Below are 23005 nucleotides of genomic sequence, written 5' to 3' on the forward strand. Positions count from 1 at the left end.
ACAGGGCATCCCATCAGTCTGTCCATAGCTAAATAACAGGACATCCCTTCAGTCTGTCCATAGCTAAATAGCAGGGCATCCCTTCAGTCTGTCCATAGCTAAATAACAGAGCATCCCTTCAGTCTGTCCATAGCTAAATAACAGAGCATCCCATCAGTCAGTCCATAGCTAAATAACAGGACATCCCTTCAGTCTGTCCACAGCTAAATAACAGGGCATCCCATCAGTCTGTCCATAGCTATATAACAGAGCGGTCTGTACATAGCTAAATAACATTTACACAGCAAAATAACAGGGTGGTCTGTCCACAGCTAAATAACAGAACATCCCATCAGTCTGTCCACAGCTAAATAACAGGACATCCCTTCAGTCTGTCCATAGCTAAATAACAGGGCATCCCTTCAGTCTGTCCATAGCTAAATAACAGAGTGGTCTGTACATAGCTAAATAACATTTACACAGCAAAATAACAGGGTGCTCTGTCCACAGCTAAATAACAGAGCATCCCATCAGTCTGTCCACAGCTAAATAACAGGACATCTCTTCAGTCTGTCCATAGCTAAATAACAGGACATCCCTTCAGTCTGTCCACAGCTAAATAACAGGGCATCCCATCAGTCTGTCCATAGCTAAATAACAGAGCGGTCTGTACATAGCTAAATAACATTTACACAGCAAAATTACAGGGTGGTCTGTCCACAGCTAAATAACAGAGCATCCCATCAGTCTGTCCACAGCTAAATAACAGGACATCTCTTCAGTCTGTCCATAGCTAAATAACAGGACATCCCTTCAGTCTGTCCACAGCTAAATAACAGGGCATCCCATCAGTCTGTCCATAGCTAAATAACAGAGCGGTCTGTACATAGCTAAATAACATTTACACAGCAAAATTACAGGGTGGTCTGTCCACAGCTAAATAACAGAACATCCCATCAGTCTGTCCACAGCTAAATAACAGGACATCCCTTCAGTCAGTCCATAGCTAAATAACAGGGCATCCCTTCAGTCTGTCCACAACAAAATAACAGAGCATCCCTTCAGTCAGTCCATAGCTAAATAACAGAGCGTCCCTTCAGTCTGTCCATAGCTAAATGACAGGGCATCCCTTCAGTCTGTCCAGAGCTAAATAACAGGGCATCCCATCAGTCAGTCCACAGCTAAATAACAGAGCATCCCATCAGTCAGTCCATAGCTAAATAACAGAGCATCCCATCAGTCAGTCCACAGCTAAATAACAGGACATCTCTTCAGTCTGTCCATAGCTAAATAACAGAGCATCCCTTCAGTCTGTCCATAGCTAAATAACAGGGCATCCCATCAGTCTGTCCACAGCTAAATAACAGAGCGGTCTGTACATAGCTAAATAACATTTACACAGCAAAATAACAGGGTGGTCTGTCCAGAGCTAAATAACTGGGCATCCCTTCAGTCTGTCCAGAGCTAAATAACAGGGCATCCCTTCAGTCTGTCCATAGCTAAATAACAGGGCATCCCTTCAGTCTGTCCATAGCTAAATAACAGGGCATCCCTTCAGTCAGTCCATAGCTAAATAACAGGGCATCCCTTCAGTCTGTCCATAGCTAAATAACAGGACATCCCTTCAGTCTGTCCAGAGCTAAATAGCTCGGCATCCCTTCAGTCTGTCCAGAGCTAAATAACAGGGCATCCCTTCAGTCAGTCCATAGCTAAATAACAGGGCATTCCTTCAGTCTGTCCATAGCTAAATAACAGGGCATCCCATCAGTCTGTCCATAGCTAAATAACAGAGCGGTCTGTACATAGCTAAATAACATTTACACAGCAAAATAACAGGGTGGTCTGTCCAGAGCTAAATAACAGAGCATCCCATCAGTCTGTCCACAGCTAAATAACAGGACATCCCTTCAGTCTGTCCATAGCTAAATAACAGGACATCCCTTCAGTCTTTCCATAGCTAAATAACAGAACGGTCTGTACACAGCTAAATAACATTTACACAACGAAATAACAGAGCGGTCTGCATACAGCTAAATAACATATACACTGCTAAATAACAGGACGGTCCGTATACAGATAAATAACAGGGCGGTCTGTACACAGCTAAATAACATGTACACAACTAAATAACAGGGCAGTCTGTACACAGCTAAATGACATGTACACTGCTAAATAACAGGGCAATCTGTACACAGCTAAATAACATGTATACTGCTAAATAACAGGGTGGTCTGTACACAGATAAATGACAGGGCAGTCTGTACACAGATAAATAACAGTTACAGAAGGGCAGAGCAATATACTCGTCAATTTTTCGTACGACGGAACCGTTTCATACGCAGAAATAAATACATATATTCCAAACTGAAAGCAGTTCATCTGACCCTCACTCCATGTGACTTCCACCAACAGCATCTGAGTGAATGCCAGTGGCTAACACCAGCATGCGCACTAGATCTGAGAGTTGATCTTGATTTCAGAGGTAAACGAATTGGGAAACAACATCACCCATACACGCAGCATCAAAAAAGTAGATTCTTTACTAAGAATTTGTGCGCACACAAAAGTGAAAATCGCAGTGGTATATCGGGTGTCCCCAAAAAAGTGAACCGCTTTTTGACAAGTATTTTCTGTGACAGAGACACCGAATTCACTGAAAATTTTCACACAGTAACCTTACGGTATCATCAACAAGTCTGCAAAATATCTAAAAGTTCGGACGCGAATTATGCGAGTATTGTCAAATTCAAAACAGCATGTCAAAAAATCCAATATCAGAGGAAAACTCACTTATTTCAGTTTATGCTCAATGTGGCCTCCATCTTCCTCCACGACTAAACGAAGCCGTTTCTTCCGAGCAGAAATGCTTTTACGTATTTCTTCCACAGATATCTCCTCCCATGACATATCTATCCTATCCTTTAACGCCTGCTCAGTCAGTCCATAGCTAAATAACAGAGCATCCCATCAGTCTGTCCATAGCTAAATAACAGGACATCCCTTCAGTCTGTCCACAGCTAAATAACAGGACATCCCTTCAGTCTGTCCATAGCTAAATAACAGAGCGGTCTGTACATAGCTAAATAACATTTACACAGCAAAATAACAGGGTGGTCTGTCCACAGCTAAATAACAGAACATCCCATCAGTCTGTCCACAGCTAAATAACAGGACATCCCTTCAGTCAGTCCATAGCTAAATAACAGGGCATCCCTTCAGTCTGTCCACAGCAAAATAACAGAGCATCCCTTCAGTCAGTCCATAGCTAAATAACAGAGCGTCCCTTCAGTCTGTCCATAGCTAAATGACAGGGCATCCCTTCAGTCTGTCCAGAGCTAAATAACAGGGCATCCCATCAGTCAGTCCACAGCTAAATAACAGAGCATCCCATCAGTCAGTCCATAGCTAAATAACAGAGCATCCCATCAGTCAGTCCACAGCTAAATAACAGGACATCTCTTCAGTCTGTCCATAGCTAAATAACAGAGCATCCCTTCAGTCTGTCCATACCTAATTAACAGGGCATCCCATCAGTCTGTCCACAGCTAAATAACAGAGCGGTCTGTACATAGCTAAATAACATTTACACAGCAAAATAACAGGGTGGTCTGTCCAGAGCTAAATAACTGGGCATCCCTTCAGTCTGTCCAGAGCTAAATAACAGGGCATCCCTTCAGTCTGTCCATAGCTAAATAACAGGGCATCCCTTCAGTCTGTCCATAGCTAAATAACAGGGCATCCCTTCAGTCAGTCCATAGCTAAATAACAGGGCATCCCTTCAGTCTGTCCATAGCTAAATAACAGGACATCCCTTCAGTCTGTCCAGAGCTAAATAGCTCGGCATCCCTTCAGTCTGTCCAGAGCTAAATAACAGGGCATCCCTTCAGTCAGTCCATAGCTAAATAACAGGGCATTCCTTCAGTCTGTCCATAGCTAAATAACAGGGCATCCCATCAGTCTGTCCATAGCTAAATAACAGAGCGGTCTGTACATAGCTAAATAACATTTACACAGCAAAATAACAGGGTGGTCTGTCCAGAGCTAAATAACAGAGCATCCCATCAGTCTGTCCACAGCTAAATAACAGGACATCCCTTCAGTCTGTCCATAGCTAAATAACAGGACATCCCTTCAGTCTTTCCATAGCTAAATAACAGAACGGTCTGTACACAGCTAAATAACATTTACACAACGAAATAACAGAGCGGTCTGCATACAGCTAAATAACATATACACTGCTAAATAACAGGACGGTCCGTATACAGATAAATAACAGGGCGGTCTGTACACAGCTAAATAACATGTACACAACTAAATAACAGGGCAGTCTGTACACAGCTAAATGACATGTACACTGCTAAATAACAGGGCAATCTGTACACAGCTAAATAACATGTATACTGCTAAATAACAGGGTGGTCTGTACACAGATAAATGACAGGGCAGTCTGTACACAGATAAATAACAGTTACAGAAGGGCAGAGCAATATACTCGTCAATTTTTCGTACGACGGAACCGTTTCATACGCAGAAATAAATACATATATTCCAAACTGAAAGCAGTTCATCTGACCCTCACTCCATGTGACTTCCACCAACAGCATCTGAGTGAATGCCAGTGGCTAACACCAGCATGCGCACTAGATCTGAGAGTTGATCTTGATTTCAGAGGTAAACGAATTGGGAAACAACATCACCCATACACGCAGCATCAAAAAAGTAGATTCTTTACTAAGAATTTGTGCGCACACAAAAGTGAAAATCGCAGTGGTATATCGGGTGTCCCCAAAAAAGTGAACCGCTTTTTGACAAGTATTTTCTGTGACAGAGACACCGAATTCACTGAAAATTTTCACACAGTAACCTTACGGTATCATCAACAAGTCTGCAAAATATCTAAAAGTTCGGACGCGAATTATGCGAGTATTGTCAAATTCAAAACAGCATGTCAAAAAATCCAATATCAGAGGAAAACTCACTTATTTCAGTTTATGCTCAATGTGGCCTCCATCTTCCTCCACGACTAAACGAAGCCGTTTCTTCCGAGCAGAAATGCTTTTACGTATTTCTTCCACAGATATCTCGTCCCATGACATATCTATCCTATCCTTTAACGCCTGCTCAGTCAGTCCATAGCTAAATAACAGAGCATCCCATCAGTCTGTCCATAGCTAAATAACAGGACATCCCTTCAGTCTGTCCACAGCTAAATAACAGGACATCCCTTCAGTCTGTCCATAGCTAAATAACAGAGCGGTCTGTACATAGCTAAATAACATTTACACAGCAAAATAACAGGGTGGTCTGTCCACAGCTAAATAACAGAGCATCCCATCAGTCTGTCCACAGCTAAATAACAGGACATCCCTTCAGTCTGTCCACAGCTAAATAACACGGCATCCCATCAGTCTGTACATAGCTAAATAACATTTACACAGCAAAATAACAGGGTGGTCTGTCCACAGCTAAATAACAGAGCATCCCAGTCAGTCAGTCCATAGCTAAATAACAGAGCATCCCATCAGTCTGTCCATAGCTAAATAACAGGACATCCCTTCAGTCTGTCCACAGCTAAATAACAGGGCATCCCATCAGTCTGTCCATAGCTAAATAACAGGACATCCCTTCTGTCCATAGCTAAATAACAGGGCATCCCTTCAGTCTGTCCATAGCTAAATAACAGGGCATCCCTTCAGTCTGTCCACAGGTAAATAACAGGGCATCCCTTCAGTCTGTCCAGAGCTAAATAACAGGGCATCACTTCAGTCTGTCCATAGCTAAATAACAGGGCATCCCTTCAGTCTGTCCACAGCTAAATAACAGAGCATCCCATCAGTCTGTCCATAGCTAAATAACAGAGCATCCCATCAGTCAGTCCATAGCTAAATAACAGGGCATCCCTTCAGTCAGTCCAGAGCTAAATAACAGGGCATCCCTTCAGTCAGTCCATAGCTAAATAACAGGGCATCCCTTCACTCTGTCCATAGCTAAATAATAGGGCATCCCATCAGTCTGTCCACAGCTAAATAACAGGGCATCCCTTCAGTCAGTCCATAGCTAAATAACAGGGCATCCCTTCACTCTGTCCATAGCTAAATAACAGAGTGGTCTGTACATAGCTAAATAACATTTACACAGCAAAATAACAGGGTCGTCTGTCCACAGCTAAATAACAGAGCATCCCATCAGTCTGTCCACAGCTAAATAACAGGACATCCCTTCAGTCTGTCCATAGCTAAATAACAGGGCATCCCTTCAGTCTGTCCATAGCTAAATAACAGGGCATCCCATCAGTCTGTCCATAGCTAAATAACAGAGCAGTCTGTACAGAGCTAAATAACATTTACACAGGAAAATAACAGGGTGGTCTGTCCACAGCTAAATAACAGAGCATCCCATCAGTCTGTCCACAGCTAAATAACAGGACATCCCTTCAGTCTGTCCATAGCTAAATAACAGGGCATCCCTTCAGTCTGTCCACAGCTAAATAACAGGGCATCCAATCAGTCTGTCCATAGCTAAATAACAGAGTGGTATGTACATAGCTAAATAACATTTACACAGCAAAATAACAGGGTGGTCTGTCCACAGCTAAATAACAGAACATCCCATCAGTCTCTTCACAGCTAAATAACAGGACATCCCTTCAGTCTGTCCATAGCTAAATAACAGGGCATCCCTTCAGTCTGTCCATAGCTAAATAACAGAGTGGTCTGTACATAGCTAAATAACATTTACACAGCAAAATAACAGGGTGTTCTGTCCACAGCTAAATAACAGAGCATCCCATCAGTCTGTCCACAGCTAAATAACAGGACATCTCTTCAGTCTGTCCATAGCTAAATAACAGGACATCCCTTCAGTCTGTCCACAGATAAATAACAGGGCATCCCATCAGTCTGTCCATAGCTAAATAACAGAGCGGTCTGTACATAGCTAAATAACATTTACACAGCAAAATAACAGGGTGGTCTGTCCACAGCTAAATAACAGAGCATCCCATCAGTCTGTCCACAGCTAAATAACAGGACATCCCTTCAGTCTGTCCATAGCTAAATAACAGGACATCCCTTCAGTCTGTCCACAGATAAATAACAGGGCATCCCATCAGTCTGTCCATAGCTAAATAACAGAGCGGTCTGTACATAGCTAAATAACATTTACACAGCAAAATTACAGGGTGGTCTGTCCACAGCTAAATAACAGAGCATCCCATCAGTCTGTCCACAGCTAAATAACAGGACATCTCTTCAGTCTGTCCATAGCTAAATAACAGGGCATCCCATCAGTCTGTCCATAGCTAAATAACAGAGCGGTCTGTACATAGCTAAATAACAATTACACAGCAAAATAACAGGGTGGTCTGTCCACAGCTAAATAACAGAACATCCCATCAGTCTGTCCACAGCTAAATAACAAGACATCCCTTCAGTCAGTCCATAGCTAAATAACAGGGCATCCCTTCAGTCTGTCCACAGCTAAATAACAGAGCATCCCTTCAGTCAGTCCATAGCTAAATAACAGAGCGTCCCTTCAGTCTGTCCATAGCTAAATGACAGGGCATCCCTTCAGTCTGTCCAGAGCTAAATAACAGGGCATCCCATCAGTCACTCCACAGCTAAATAACAGGACATCACTTCAGTCTGTCCACAGCGAAATAAGAGGGCATCCCATCAGTCAGTCCACAGCTAAATAGCAGGGCATCCCATCAGTCAGTCCATAGCTAAATATCAGAGCATCCCATCAGTCAGTCCATAGCTAAATAACAGAGCATCCCATCAGTCAGTCCATAGCTAAATAACAGAGCATCCCTTCAGTCAGTCCATAGCTAAATAACAGGGCATCCCTTCAGTCAGTCCATAGCTAAATAACAGGGCATCCCTTCAGTCTGTCCATAGCTAAATAACAGGGCATCCCATCAGTCTGTCCATAGCTAAATAACAGAGCGGTCTGTATATAGCTAAATAACATTTACACAGCAAAATAACAGGGTGGTCTGTCCAGAGCTAAATAACTGGGCATCCCTTCAGTCTGTCCAGAGCTAAATAACAGGGCATCCCTTCAGTCTGTCCATAGCTAAATAACAGGACATCCCTTCAGTCTGTCCAGAGCCAAATAACTGGGCATCCCTTCAGTCTGTCCAGAGCTAAATAACAGGGCATCCCTTCAGTCTGTCCACAGCTAAATAACAGGGCATCCCATCAGTCTGTCCATAGCTAAATAACAGGACATCCCATCAGTCTGTCCATAGCTAAATAACAGAGCGGTCTGTACATAGCTAAATAACATTTACACAGCAAAATAACAGGGTGGTCTGTCCAGAGCTAAATAACAGAGCATCCCATCAGTCTGTCCACAGCTAAATAACAGGACATCCCTTCAGTCTGTCCATAGCTAAATAACAGGACATCCCTTCAGTCTTTCCATAGCTAAATAACAGAACGGTCTGTACACAGCTAAATAACATTTACACAGCGAAATAACAGAGCAGTCTGCATACAGCTAAATAACATATACACTGCTAAATAACAGGACGGTCCGTATACAGATAAATAACAGGGCGGTCTGTACACAGCTAAATAACATGTACACAACTAAATAACAGGGCAGTCTGTACACAGCTAAATGACATGTACACTGCTAAATAACAGGGCAATCTGTACACAGCTAAATAACATGTATACTGCTAAATAACAGGGTGGTCTGTACACAGATAAATGACAGGGCAGTCTGTACACAGATAAATAACAGTTACAGAAGGGCAGAGCAATATACTCGTCAATTTTTCGTACGACGGAACCGTTTCATACGCAGAAATAAATACATATATTCCAAACTGAAAGCAGTTCATCTGACCCTCACTCCATGTGACTTCCACCAACAGCATCTGAGTGAATGCCAGTGGCTAACACCAGCATGCGCACTAGATCTGAGAGTTGATCTTGATTTCAGAGGTAAACGAATTGGGAAACAACATCACCCATACACGCAGCACCAAAAAAGTAGATTCTTTACTAAGAATTTGTGCGCACACAAAAGTGAAAATCGCAGTGGTATATCGGGTGTCCCCAAAAAAGTGAACCGCTTTTTGACAAGTATTTTCTGTGACAGAGACACCGTATTCACTGAAAATTTTCACACAGTAACCTTACGGTATCATCAACAAGTCTGCAAAATATCTAAAAGTTCGGACGCGAATTATGCGAGTATTGTCAAATTCAAAACAGCATGTCAAAAAATCCAATATCAGAGGAAAACTCACTTATTTCAGTTTATGCTCAATGTGGCCTCCATCTTCCTCCACGACTAAACGAAGCCGTTTCTTCCGAGCAGAAATGCTTTTACGTATTTCTTCCACAGATATCTCCTCCCATGACATATCTATCCTATCCTTTAACGCCTGCTCAGTCAGTCCATAGCTAAATAACAGAGCATCCCATCAGTCTGTCCATAGCTAAATAACAGGACATCCCTTCAGTCTGTCCATAGCTAAATAACAGGACATCCCTTCAGTCTGTCCACAGCTAAATAACAGGGCATCCCTTCAGTCAGTCCATAGCTAAATAACAGGGCATCCCTTCAGTCTGTCCATAGCTAAATAACAGGGCATCCCTTCAGTCAGTCCATAGCTAAATAACAGGGCATCCCTTCAGTCTGTCCATAGCTAAATAACAGGGCATCCCATCAGTCTGTCCATAGCTAAATAACAGAGCGGTCTGTACATAGCTAAATAACATTTACACAGCAAAATAACAGGGTGGTCTGTCCAGAGCTAAATAACTGGGCATCCCTTCAGTCTGTCCAGAGCTAAATAACAGGGCATCCCTTCAGTCAGTCCATAGCTAAATAACAGGGCATCCCTTCAGTCTGTCCATAGCTAAATAACAGGACATCCCTTCAGTCTGTCCAGAGCCAAATAACTGGGCATCCCTTCAGTCTGTCCAGAGCTAAATAACAGGGCATCCCTTCAGTCTGTCCATAGCTAAATAATAGGGCATCCCATCAGTCTGTCCATAGCTAAATAACAGGACATCCCATCAGTCTGTCCATAGCTAAATAACAGAGCGGTCTGTACATAGCTAAATAACATTTACACAGCAAAATAACAGGGTGGTCTGTCCAGAGCTAAATAACAGAGCATCCCATCAGTCTGTCCACAGCTAAATAACAGGACATCCCTTCAGTCTGTCCATAGCTAAATAACAGGACATCCCTTCAGTCTTTCCATAGCTAAATAACAGAACGGTCTGTACACAGCTAAATAACATTTACACAGCGAAATAACAGAGCGGTCTGCATACAGCTAAATAACATATACACTGCTAAATAACAGGACGGTCCGTATACAGATAAATAACAGGGCGGTCTGTACACAGCTAAATAACATGTACACAACTAAATAACAGGGCAGTCTGTACACAGCTAAATGACATGTACACTGCTAAATAACAGGGCAATCTGTACACAGCTAAATAACATGTATACTGCTAAATAACAGGGTGGGCTGTACACAGATAAATGACAGGGTAGTCTGTACACAGATAAATAACAGTTACAGAAGGGCAGAGCAATATACTCGTCAATTTTTCGTACGACGGAACCGTTTCATACGCAGAAATAAATACATATATTCCAAACTGAAAGCAGTTCATCTGACCCTCACTCCATGTGACTTCCACCAACAGCATCTGAGTGAATGCCAGTGGCTAACACCAGCATGCGCACTAGATCTGAGAGTTGATCTTGATTTCAGAGGTAAACGAATTGGGAAACAACATCACCCATACACGCAGCACCAAAAAAGTAGATTCTTTACTAAGAACTTGTGCGCACACAAAAGTGAAAATCGCAGTGGTATATCGGGTGTCCCCAAAAAAGTGAACCGCTTTTTGACAAGTATTTTCTGTGACAGAGACACCGTATTCACTGAAAATTTTCACACAGTAACCTTACGGTATCATCAACAAGTCTGCAAAATATCTAAAAGTTCGGACGCGAATTATGCGAGTATTGTCAAATTCAAAACAGCATGTCAAAAAATCCAATATCAGAGGAAAACTCACTTATTTCAGTTTATGCTCAATGTGGCCTCCATCTTCCTCCACGACTAAACGAAGCCGTTTCTTCCGAGCAGAAATGCTTTTACGTATTTCTTCCACAGATATCTCCTCCCATGACATATCTATCCTATCCTTTAACGCCTGCTCAGTCAGTCCATAGCTAAATAACAGAGCATCCCATCAGTCTGTCCATAGCTAAATAACAGGACATCCCTTCAGTCTGTCCACAGCTAAATAACAGGACATCCCTTCAGTCTGTCCATAGCTAAATAACAGAGCGGTCTGTACATAGCTAAATAACATTTACACAGCAAAATAACAGGGTGGTCTGTCCACAGCTAAATAACAGAGCATCCCATCAGTCTGTCCACAGCTAAATAACAGGACATCCCTTCAGTCTGTCCACAGCTAAATAACACGGCATCCCATCAGTCTGTACATAGCTAAATAACATTTACACAGCAAAATAACAGGGTGGTCTGTCCACAGCTAAATAACAGAGCATCCCAGTCAGTCAGTCCATAGCTAAATAACAGAGCATCCCATCAGTCTGTCCATAGCTAAATAACAGGACATCCCTTCAGTCTGTCCACAGCTAAATAACAGGGCATCCCATCAGTCTGTCCATAGCTAAATAACAGGACATCCCTTCAGTCTGTCCAGAGCTAAATAACAGGGCATCCCTTCAGTCTGTCCATAGCTAAATAACAGGGCATCCCTTCAGTCTGTCCACAGCTAAATAACAGAGCATCCCTTCAGTCAGTCCATAGCTAAATAACAGAGCATCCCATCAGTCACTCCATAGCTAAATAACAGAGCATCCCATCAGTCAGTCCATAGCTAAATAACAGGGCATCCCTTCAGTCTGTCCAGAGCTAAATAACAGGGCATCCCTTCAGTCTGTCCACAGCTAAATAACAGGGCATCCCTTCAGTCAGTCCATAGCTAAATAACAGGGCATCCCTTCACTCTGTCCATAGCTAAATAACAGAGCGGTCTGTACATAGCTAAATAACATTTACACAGCAAAATAACAGGGTCGTCTGTCCACAGCTAAATAACAGAGCATCCCATCAGTCTGTCCACAGTTAAATAACAGGACATCCCTTCAGTCTGTCCATAGCTAAATAACAGGACATCCCTTCAGTCTGTCCATACCTAAATAACAGGGCATCCCATCAGTCTGTCCATAGCTAAATAACAGAGCGGTCTGTACATAGCTAAATAACATTTACACAGCAAAATAACAGGGTCGTCTGTCCACAGCTAAATAACAGAGCATCCCATCAGTCTGTCCACAGCTAAATAACAGGACATCTCTTCAGTCTGTCCATAGCTAAATAACAGGACATCCCTTCAGTCTGTCCACAGCTAAATAACAGGGCATCCCATCAGTCTGTCCATAGCTAAATAACAGAGCGGTCTGTACATAGCTAAATAACATTTACACAGCAAAATAACAGGGTGGTCTGTCCACAGCTAAATAACAGAGCATCCCATCAGTCTGTCCACAGCTAAATAACAGGACATCCCTTCAGTCTGTCCATAGCTAAATAACAGGACATCCCTTCAGTCTGTCCACAGATAAATAACAGGGCATCCCATCAGTCTGTCCATAGCTAAATAACAGAGCGGTCTGTACATAGCTAAATAACATTTACACAGCAAAATTACACGGTGGTCTGTCCACAGCTAAATAACAGAGCATCCCATCAGTCTGTCCACAGCTAAATAACAGGACATCTCTTCAGTCTGTCCATAGCTAAATAACAGGACATCCCTTCAGTCTGTCCATAGCTAAATAACAGGGCATCCCATCAGTCTGTCCATAGCTAAATAACAGAGCGGTCTGTACATAGCTAAATAACATTTACACAGCAAAATAACAGGGTGGTCTGTCCACAGCTAAATAACAGAACATCCCATCAGTCTGTCCACAGCTAAATAACAGGACATCCCTTCAGTCAGTCCATACCTAAATAACAGGGCATCCCTTCAGTCTGTCCACAGCTAAATAACAGAGCATCCCTTCAGTCAGTCCATAGCTAAATAACAGGGCATCCCATCAGTCTGTCCACAGCTAAATAACAGGACATCCCTTCAGTCTGTCCATAGCTAAATAACAGGACATCCCTTCAGTCTTTCCATAGCTAAATAACAGAACGGTCTGTACACGGCTAAATAACATTTACACAGCGAAATAACAGAGCAGTCTGCATACAGCTAAATAACATATACACTGCTAAATAACAGGACGGTCCGTATACAGATAAATAACAGGGTGGTCTGTACACAGCTAAATAACATGTACACAACTAAATAACAGGGCAGTCTGTACACAGCTAAATGACATGTACACTGCTAAATAACAGGGCAGTCTGTACACAGCTAAATAACATGTATACTGCTAAATAACAGGGTGGTCTGTACACAGGTAAATGACAGGGCAGTCTGTACACAGATAAATAACAGTTACAGAAGGGCAGAGCAATATACTCGTCAATTTTTCGTACGATGGAACCGTTTCATACGCAGAAATAAATACATATATTCCAAACTGAAAGCAGTTCATCTGACCCTCACTCCATCTGACTTCCAACAACAGCATCTGAGTGAATGCCAGTGGCTAACACCAGCATGCGCACTAGATCTGAGAGTTGATCTTGATTTCAGAGGTAAACGAATTGGGAAACAACATCACCCATACACGCAGCATCAAAAAAGTAGATTCTTTACTAAGAATTTGTGCGCACACAAAAGTGAAAATCGCAGTGGTATATCGGGTGTCCCCAAAAAAGTGAACCGCTTTTTGACAAGTATTTTCTGTGACAGAGACACCGAATTCACTGAAAATTTTCACACGGTAACCTTACGGTATCATCAACAAGTCTGCAAAATATCTAAAAGTTCGGACGCGAATTATGCGAGTATTGTCAAATTCAAAACAGCATGTCAAAAAATCCAATATCAGAGGAAAACTCACTTATTTCAGTTTATGCTCAATGTGGCCTCCATCTTCCTCCACGACTAAACGAAGCCGTTTCTTCCGAGCAGAAATGCTTTTACGTATTTCTTCCACAGATATCTCCTCCCATGACATATCTATCCTATCCTTTAACGCCTGCTCAGTCAGTCCATAGCTAAATAACAGAGCATCCCATCAGTCTGTCCATAGCTAAATAACAGGACATCCCTTCAGTCTGTCCACAGCTAAATAACAGGGGATCCCTTCAGTCAGTCCATAGCTAAATAACAGGGCATCCCTTCAGTCTGTCCATAGCTAAATAACAGGGCATCCCATCAGTCTGTCCATAGCTAAATAACAGAGCGGTCTGTACATAGCTAAATAACATTTACACAGCAAAATAACAGGGTGGTCTGTCCAGAGCTAAATAACTGGGCATCCCTTCAGTCTGTCCAGAGCTAAATAACAGGGCATCCCTTCAGTCAGTCCATAGCTAAATAACAGGGCATCCCTTCAGTCTGTCCATAGCTAAATAACAGGACATCCCTTCAGTCTGTCCAGAGCCAAATAACTGGGCATCCCTTCAGTCTGTCCATAGCTAAATAACAGGGCATCCCATCAGTCTGTCCATAGCTAAATAACAGAGCGGTCTGTACATAGCTAAATAACATTTACACAGCAAAATAACAGGGTGGTCTGTCCACAGCTAAATAACAGAACATCCCATCAGTCTGTCCACAGCTAAATAACAGGACATCCCTTCAGTCAGTCCATACCTAAATAACAGGGCATCCCTTCAGTCTGTCCACAGCTAAATAACAGAGCATCCCTTCAGTCAGTCCATAGCTAAATAACAGGGCATCCCATCAGTCTGTCCACAGCTAAATAACAGGACATCCCTTCAGTCTGTCCATAGCTAAATAACAGGACATCCCTTCAGTCTTTCCATAGCTAAATAACAGAACGGTCTGTACACGGCTAAATAACATTTACACAGCGAAATAACAGAGCAGTCTGCATACAGCTAAATAACATATACACTGCTAAATAACAGGACGGTCCGTATACAGATAAATAACAGGGTGGTCTGTACACAGCTAAATAACATGTACACAACTAAATAACAGGGCAGTCTGTACACAGCTAAATGACATGTACACTGCTAAATAACAGGGCAGTCTGTACACAGCTAAATAACATGTATACTGCTAAATAACAGGGTGGTCTGTACACAGGTAAATGACAGGGCAGTCTGTACACAGATAAATAACAGTTACAGAAGGGCAGAGCAATATACTCGTCAATTTTTCGTACGATGGAACCGTTTCATACGCAGAAATAAATACATATATTCCAAACTGAAAGCAGTTCATCTGACCCTCACTCCATCTGACTTCCAACAACAGCATCTGAGTGAATGCCAGTGGCTAACACCAGCATGCGCACTAGATCTGAGAGTTGATCTTGATTTCAGAGGTAAACGAATTGGGAAACAACATCACCCATACACGCAGCATCAAAAAAGTAGATTCTTTACTAAGAATTTGTGCGCACACAAAAGTGAAAATCGCAGTGGTATATCGGGTGTCCCCAAAAAAGTGAACCGCTTTTTGACAAGTATTTTCTGTGACAGAGACACCGAATTCACTGAAAATTTTCACACGGTAACCTTACGGTATCATCAACAAGTCTGCAAAATATCTAAAAGTTCGGACGCGAATTATGCGAGTATTGTCAAATTCAAAACAGCATGTCAAAAAATCCAATATCAGAGGAAAACTCACTTATTTCAGTTTATGCTCAATGTGGCCTCCATCTTCCTCCACGACTAAACGAAGCCGTTTCTTCCGAGCAGAAATGCTTTTACGTATTTCTTCCACAGATATCTCCTCCCATGACATATCTATCCTATCCTTTAACGCCTGCTCAGTCAGTCCATAGCTAAATAACAGAGCATCCCATCAGTCTGTCCATAGCTAAATAACAGGACATCCCTTCAGTCTGTCCACAGCTAAATAACAGGGGATCCCTTCAGTCAGTCCATAGCTAAATAACAGGGCATCCCTTCAGTCTGTCCATAGCTAAATAACAGGGCATCCCATCAGTCTGTCCATAGCTAAATAACAGAGCGGTCTGTACATAGCTAAATAACATTTACACAGCAAAATAACAGGGTGGTCTGTCCAGAGCTAAATAACTGGGCATCCCTTCAGTCTGTCCAGAGCTAAATAACAGGGCATCCCTTCAGTCAGTCCATAGCTAAATAACAGGGCATCCCTTCAGTCTGTCCATAGCTAAATAACAGGACATCCCTTCAGTCTGTCCAGAGCCAAATAACTGGGCATCCCTTCAGTCTGTCCAGAGCTAAATAACAGGGCATCCCTTCAGTCTGTCCATAGCTAAATAACAGGGCATCCCATCAGTCTGTCCATAGCTAAATAACAGGACATCCCATCAGTCTGTCCATAGCTAAATAACAGAGCGGTCTGTACATAGCTAAATAACATTTACACAGCAAAATAACAGGGTGGTCTGTCCAGAGCTAAATAACAGAGCATCCCATCAGTCTGTCCACAGCTAAATAACAGGACATCCCTTCAGTCTGTCCATAGCTAAATAACAGGACATCCCTTCAGTCTTTCCATAGCTAAATAACAGAACGGTCTGTACACAGCTAAATAACATTTACACAGCGAAATAACAGAGCGGTCTGCATACAGCTAAATAACATATACACTGCTAAATAACAGGACGGTCCGTATACAGATAAATAACAGGGCGGTCTGTACACAGCTAAATAACATGTACACAACTGAATAACAGGGCAGTCTGTACACAGCTAAATGACATGTACACTGCTAAATAACAGGGCAATCTGTACACAGCTAAATAACATGTATACTGCTAAATAACAGGGTGGTCTGTACACAGATAAATGACAGGGCAGTCTGTACACAGATAAATAACAGTTACAGAAGGGCAGAGCAATATACTCGTCAATTTTTCGTACGACGGAACCGTTTCATACGCAGAAATAAATACATATATTCCAAACTGAAAGCAGTTCATCTGACCCTCACTCCATGTGACTTCCACCAACAGCATCTGAGTGAATGCCAGTGGCTAACACCAGCATGCGCACTAGATCTGAGAGTTGATCTTGATTTCAGAGGTAAACGAATTGGGAAATAACATCACCCATACACGCAGCACCAAAAAAGTAGATTCTTTACTAAGAACTTGTGCGCACACAAAAGTGAAAATCGCAGTGGTATATCGGGTGTCCCCCAAAAAGTGAACCGCTTTTTGACAAGTATTTTCTGTGACAGAGACACCGTATTCACTGAAAATTTTCACACAGTAACCTTACGGTATCATCAACAAGTCTGCAAAATATCTAAAAGTTCGGACGCGAATTATGCGAGTATTGTCAAATTCAAAACAGCATGTCAAAAAATCCAATATCAGAGGAAAACTCACTTATTTCAGTTTATGCTCAATGTGGCCTCCATCTTCCTCCACGACTAAACGAAGCCGTTTCTTCCGAGCAGAAATGCTTTTACGTATTTCTTCCACAGATATCTCCTCCCATGACATATCTATCCTATCCTTTAACGCCTGCTCAGTCAGTCCATAGCTAAATAACAGAGCATCCCATCAGTCTGTCCATAGCTAAATAACAGGACATCCCTTCAGTCTGTCCACAGCTAAATAACAGGGCATCCCTTCAGTCAGTCCATAGCTAAATAACAGGGCATCCCTTCAGTCTGTCCATAGCTAAATAACAGGGCATCCCTTCAGTCAGTCCATAGCTAAATAACAGGGCATCCCTTCAGTCTGTCCATAGCTAAATAACAGGGCATCCCATCAGTCTGTCCATAGCTAAATAACAGAGCGGTCTGTACATAGCTAAATAACATTTACACAGCAAAATAACAGGGTGGTCTGTCCAGAGCTAAATAACTGGGCATCCCTTCAGTCTGTCCAGAGCTAAATAACAGGGCATCCCTTCAGTCAGTCCATAGCTAAATAACAGGGCATCCCTTCAGTCTGTCCATAGCTAAATAACAGGACATCCCTTCAGTCTGTCCAGAGCCAAATAACTGGGCATCCCTTCAGTCTGTCCAGAGCTAAATAACAGGGCATCCCTTCAGTCTGTCCATAGCTAAATAACAGGGCATCCCATCAGTCTGTCCATAGCTAAATAACAGGACATCCCATCAGTCTGTCCATAGCTAAATAACAGAGCGGTCTGTACATAGCTAAATAACATTTACACAGCAAAATAACAGGGTGGTCTGTCCAGAGCTAAATAACAGAGCATCCCATCAGTCTGTCCACAGCTAAATAACAGGACATCCCTTCAGTCTGTCCATAGCTAAATAACAGGACATCCCTTCAGTCTTTCCATAGCTAAATAACAGAACGGTCTGTACACAGCTAAATAACATTTACACAGCGAAATAACAGAGCGGTCTGCATACAGCTAAATAACATATACACTGCTAAATAACAGGACGGTCCGTATACAGATAAATAACAGGGCGGTCTGTACACAGCTAAATAACATGTACACAACTGAATAACAGGGCAGTCTGTACACAGCTAAATGACATGTACACTGCTAAATAACAGGGCAATCTGTACACAGCTAAATAACATGTATACTGCTAAATAACAGGGTGGTCTGTACACAGATAAATGACAGGGCAGTCTGTACACAGATAAATAACAGTTACAGAAGGGCAGAGCAATATACTCGTCAATTTTTCGTACGACGGAACCGTTTCATACGCAGAAATAAATACATATATTCCAAACTGAAAGCAGTTCATCTGACCCTCACTCCATGTGACTTCCACCAACAGCATCTGAGTGAATGCCAGTGGCTAACACCAGCATGCGCACTAGATCTGAGAGTTGATCTTGATTTCAGAGGTAAACGAATTGGGAAACAACATCACCCATACACGCAGCATCAAAAAAGTAGATTCTTTACTAAGAATTTGTGCGCACACAAAAGTGAAAATCGCAGTGGTATATCGGGTGTCCCCAAAAAAGTGAACCGCTTTTTGACAAGTATTTTCTGTGACAGAGACACCGTATTCACTGAAAATTTTCACACAGTAACCTTACGGTATCATCAACAAGTCTGCAAAATATCTAAAAGTTCGGACGCGAATTATGCGAGTATTGTCAAATTCAAAACAGCATGTCAAAAAATCCAATATCAGAGGAAAACTCACTTATTTCAGTTTATGCTCAATGTGGCCTCCATCTTCCTCCACGACTAAACGAAGCCGTTTCTTCCGAGCAGAAATGCTTTTACGTATTTCTTCCACAGATATCTCCTCCCATGACATATCTATCCTATCCTTTAACGCCTGCTCAGTCAGTCCATAGCTAAATAACAGAGCATCCCATCAGTCTGTCCATAGCTAAATAACAGGACATCCCTTCAGTCTGTCCACAGCTAAATAACAGGGGATCCCTTCAGTCAGTCCATAGCTAAATAACACGGCATCCCTTCAGTCTGTCCATAGCTAAATAACAGGGCATCCCTTCAGTCAGTCCATAGCTAAATAACAGGGCATCCCTTCAGTCTGTCCATAGCTAAATAACAGGGCATCCCATCAGTCTGTCCATAGCTAAATAACAGAGCGGTCTGTACATAGCTAAATAACATTTACACAGCAAAATAACAGGGTGGTCTGTCCAGAGCTAAATAACTGGGCATCCCTTCAGTCTGTCCAGAGCTAAATAACAGGGCATCCCTTCAGTCAGTCCATAGCTAAATAACAGGGCATCCCTTCAGTCTGTCCATAGCTAAATAACAGGACATCCCTTCAGTCTGTCCAGAGCCAAATAACTGGGCATCCCTTCAGTCTGTCCAGAGCTAAATAACAGGGCATCCCTTCAGTCTGTCCATAGCTAAATAACAGGGCATCCCATCAGTCTGTCCATAGCTAAATAACAGGACATCCCATCAGTCTGTCCATAGCTAAATAACAGAGCGGTCTGTACATAGCTAAATAACATTTACACAGCAAAATAACAGGGTGGTCTGTCGAGAGCTAAATAACAGAGCATCCCATCAGTCTGTCCACAGCTAAATAACAGGACATCCCTTCAGTCTGTCCATAGCTAAATAACAGGACATCCCTTCAGTCTTTCCATAGCTAAATAACAGAACGGTCTGTACACAGCTAAATAACATTTACACAGCGAAATAACAGAGCGGTCTGCATACAGCTAAATAACATATACACTGCTAAATAACAGGACGGTCCGTATACAGATAAATAACAGGGCGGTCTGTACACAGCTAAATAACATGTACACAACTAAATAACAGGGCAGTCTGTACACAGCTAAATGACATGTACACTGCTAAATAACAGGGCAATCTGTACACAGCTAAATAACATGTATACTGCTAAATAACAGGGTGGTCTGTACACAGATAAATGACAGGGTAGTCTGTACACAGATAAATAACAGTTACAGAAGGGCAGAGCAATATACTCGTCAATTTTTCGTACGACGGAACCGTTTCATACGCAGAAATAAATACATATATTCCAAACTGAAAGCAGTTCATCTGACCCTCACTCCATGTGACTTCCACCAACAGCATCTGAGTGAATGCCAGTGGCTAACACCAGCATGCGCACTAGATCTGAGAGTTGATCTTGATTTCAGAGGTAAACGAATTGGGAAACAACATCACCCATACACGCAGCATCAAAAAAGTAGATTCTTTACTAAGAATTTGTGCGCACACAAAAGTGAAAATCGCAGTGGTATATCGGGTGTCCCCAAAAAAGTGAACCGCTTTTTGACAAGTATTTTCTGTGACAGAGACACCGTATTCACTGAAAATTTTCACACAGTAACCTTACGGTATCATCAACAAGTCTGCAAAATATCTAAAAGTTCGGACGCGAATTATGCGAGTATTGTCAAATTCAAAACAGCATGTCAAAAAATCCAATATCAGAGGAAAACTCACTTATTTCAGTTTATGCTCAATGTGGCCTCCATCTTCCTCCACGACTAAACGAAGCCGTTTCTTCCGAGCAGAAATGCTTTTACGTATTTCTTCCACAGATATCTCCTCCCATGACATATCTATCCTATCCTTTAACGCCTGCTCAGTCAGTCCATAGCTAAATAACAGAGCATCCCATCAGTCTGTCCATAGCTAAATAACAGGACATCCCTTCAGTCTGTCCACAGCTAAATAACAGGACATCCCTTCAGTCTGTCCATAGCTAAATAACAGAGCGGTCTGTACATAGCTAAATAACATTTACACAGCAAAATAACAGGGTGGTCTGTCCACAGCTAAATAACAGAGCATCCCATCAGTCTGTCCACAGCTAAATAACAGGACATCCCTTCAGTCTGTCCACAGCTAAATAACACGGCATCCCATCAGTCTGTACATAGCTAAATAACATTTACACAGCAAAATAACAGGGTGGTCTGTCCACAGCTAAATAACAGAGCATCCCAGTCAGTCAGTCCATAGCTAAATAACAGAGCATCCCATCAGTCTGTCCATAGCTAAATAACAGGACATCCCTTCAGTCTGTCCACAGCTAAATAACAGGGCATCCCATCAGTCTGTCCATAGCTAAATAACAGGACATCCCTTCAGTCTGTCCAGAGCTAAATAACAGGGCATCCCTTCAGTCTGTCCATAGCTAAATAACAGGGCATCCCTTCAGTCTGTCCAAAGCTAAATAACAGAGCATCCCTTCAGTCAGTCCATAGCTAAATAACAGAGCATCCCATCAGTCACTCCATAGCTAAATAACAGAGCATCCCACCAGTCAGTCCATAGCTAAATAACAGGGCATCCCTTCAGTCTGTCCAGAGCTAAATAACAGGGCATCCCATCAGTCTGTCCACAGCTAAATAACAGGGCATCCCTTCAGTCAGTCCATAGCTAAATAACAGGGCATCCCTTCACTCTGTCCATAGCTAAATAACATAGCGGTCTGTACATAGCTAAATAACATTTACACAGCAAAATAACAGGGTCGTCTGTCCACAGCTAAATAACAGAGCATCCCATCAGTCTGTCCACAGCTAAATAACAGGACATCCCTTCAGTCTGTCCATAGCTAAATAACAGGACATCCCTTCAGTCTGTCCATACCTAAATAACAGGGCATCCCATCAGTCTGTCCATAGCTAAATAACAGAGCGGTCTGTACATAGCTAAATAACATTTACACAGCAAAATAACAGGGTGGTCTGTCCACAGCTAAATAACAGAGCATCCCATCAGTCTGTCCACAGCTAAATAACAGGACATCCCTTCAGTCTGTCCATAGCTAAATAACAGGACATCCCTTCAGTCTGTCCACAGCTAAACAACAGGGCATCCCATCAGTCTGTCCATAGCTAAATAACAGAGCGGTCTGAACATAGCTAAATAACATTTACACAGCAAAATAACAGGGTGGTCTGTCCACAGCTAAATAACAGAACATCCCATCAGTCTGTCCACAGCTAAATAACAGGACATCCCTTCAGTCTGTCCATAGCTAAATAACAGGGCATCCCTTCAGTCTGTCCATAGCTAAATAACAGAGTGGTCTGTACATAGCTAAATAACATTTACACAGCAAAATAACAGGGTGGTCTGTCCACAGCTAAATAACAGAGCATCCCATCAGTCTGTCCACAGCTAAATAACAGGACATCTCTTCAGTCTGTCCATAGCTAAATAACAGGACATCCCTTCAGTCTGTCCACAGCTAAATAACAGGGCATCCCATCAGTCTGTCCATAGCTAAATAACAGAGCGGTCTCTACATAGCTAAATAACATTTACACAGCAAAATAACAGGGTGGTCTGTCCACAGCTAAATAACAGAACATCCCATCAGTCTGTCCACAGCTAAATAACAGGACATCCCTTCAGTCTGTCCATAGCTAAATAACAGGACATCCCTTCAGTCTGTCCACAGATAAATAACAGGGCATC

General features: G+C 42.3%; 1 protein-coding gene across 5 annotated transcripts in view; it reads right to left on the reverse strand.

Moving 5' to 3' along the window:
* Positions 1-23005, reverse strand: part of LOC143289055 (unconventional myosin-VIIa-like) — a 226551-nt gene that overhangs the window by 89866 nt on the left and 113680 nt on the right. The window lies entirely within an intron of this gene.

The sequence above is a fragment of the Babylonia areolata genome, chromosome 13 (genome assembly GCF_041734735.1).
Source record: "Babylonia areolata isolate BAREFJ2019XMU chromosome 13, ASM4173473v1, whole genome shotgun sequence".
NCBI lineage: Eukaryota > Metazoa > Mollusca > Gastropoda > Neogastropoda > Buccinidae > Babylonia > Babylonia areolata.